Genomic DNA, 2,261 nt, shown 5'->3' on the forward strand with positions numbered 1-2,261 from the left:
TTTATAAAGAATATCTCTTTGGATTTGAGACTTTAGTCTTTGCAACTTTACAGATCTTCTTTATGCACCAAGAGCTTGTAACACTCCAAAAAGAAAGGAAAAATTGAAATCACATCATATGACCCCTTTAAGAGAAAGCATTTTAACATCGAAATGGCATAATTTGTGGCCTGTATAACGAGACAGTTGCTATAACAACCTTGTGACGCCAACTGTTTATTTGTGTGTTTGTGACGTTGCAGTGGACTGCTGCCCTTTCACATAATCATGCACAATGATCATAAATTCTTCTATAGCAACTTAGATAAGATTTAATGATTAACCTGAGAACTGTGATCCATCTGTGAATGCTGTATTATTAGTTTGCATGTTATTATCCACACCACAAAGAAACACATTGGAACAGATCTTTACAAACGAGTCTGACAAAATCTGTCAAGGGTCATATTTCACCACCACAAAACAATAAATATTTTGTTTAAAGAAAATATGGCCCGTTTTTGGACCATTAAGTCCAAGCGTTTGCATTGACCTCAGACCAATGAAAGTGAATCTTAAGCGGTTCATCTTGATTATTCACTCACTGATACTTATATGCCAAAATGTCCCTTACTTAAAAAAATAAATAAATAATAATAATAACTTTTTTTGGGATGTACCATAGTATCATAGCACATGGTATTTTTTTTTTATAAAGGGGGAATAGCTCCTTCAGGGACAGTGCTAACGGTGTCAAACAAAACCTGGTCTGGGGACAAAAAAAAAATTGGACAAAGAAGAAATGTTGAACCAGAAGTGAACCAAGTAAATGTTGCCATGACAGCAAGTCTGCACCAGAGATATTTAAAAACATTTAAACATTAAAAAAATATATATATATATTTTTTTATTCATTTACATTTGGTTTAACTTAATGTACTAAAATAACTAACACTGAAATAAAATTTTATAAAAACAATATAGACATTAAAAAAGAGAAGGTTTCTTCAGATTCCAACAAATTGCAATCAATTCTGAACATTTTACACGTTAATTAGACGCCCTCTACTGGAGAAACTAACAACGTGCCAAATACAAAAAATATATAAGAGGTCAAGCAACAGATTTAATGAGTTAATCCAAATTTCACAAAAAGTTCTCATGGCCTATATGACTGTGAAAGAAGTCACACGAGAAAGAATGAGATTTTAGCTGAAGAGGCTTGTGGGTGGCATCTGTATTGATACTAAGTTGCTCTTCTAGGCCACATGGCCTTCAGACATGGTCTTTTGCTAAAAAATAATGAGGTAAACACACTGAATAATCACTTGTGACATGTTTTGAAGCATGCTAGTTGGCAGTCCGCCATCTTACGAGACAGAACAATACAGCCAGTTAATGAGGAGACCATGGGAAAGGAGTTCGGGAGTGTTGGGAGGAGAACACCCGCAATAAGATCACTGTTTGGAAACCATATAAAAATGTGAACCGTGAGTGAGATGGTCAGATGTTCTGCAGGCATCTCGGCTTTGTTGTCTTCTTGCAATAAAGTCACATTTCTAGACTTGCAAGACCCTAAAGAGGTCAGTGAACACGGCTGCTAAGATCGTCTGCGCACCTCTCTCCCCTCCATCCTGGACTGCTTCCTTGCACAATGCTCTAGCAAAGCCACAAGCATCATGAAGGACCCCACCAACTCTTCCCACAGTCTCTTCCAGCTCCTGCCATCAGGAAGACGGTAGCGGAGCATCACAGCCCACTCTGCCAGACTACTCAACAGCTTCTTCCCGCAGGCTGTGAGAGCCCTCAATTCCAACCAACCCACTTCCGTCCGAACCCCATCAAACCCGTACAAACCAGAAACATTTACATTCCCACCCCATCCCACCATCACTCCTAGTCCTACCCCTCATCCCACTTCCACTTAACCTCTTGCTGCTACTATTGTTCCCCAAGGCTGTCCATTTCATGATTGTTCAAAATTCTCATGTGCAATACTATGTGAGTCGACTACTCCTATAGGTGGATGGCTTTTCTATAATATTGCACATTCCTGGTTTGCACTGTACGAGGTTTTTTTTTTTTTTTTGCTTCTTATGTTAATTCAAGTATGTCCAAAGTTCTATTCATGTAAAGTATTTATGTGAAGTATGTGTACAGTTAGGTGTATAGTATATGTATTGGTAGATTACTCTGTAAATAGGTTTATATAGGTTATATTGCATAGATTATATAGCATATGTAAATTTATATGGGTTATATTGTATATATTTCTTTTTTAT

The sequence above is a fragment of the Sinocyclocheilus rhinocerous genome, unplaced genomic scaffold, assembly GCF_001515625.1.
Source record: "Sinocyclocheilus rhinocerous isolate Xijiao unplaced genomic scaffold, SAMN03320098_v1.1 scaffold561, whole genome shotgun sequence".
NCBI lineage: Eukaryota > Metazoa > Chordata > Actinopteri > Cypriniformes > Cyprinidae > Sinocyclocheilus > Sinocyclocheilus rhinocerous.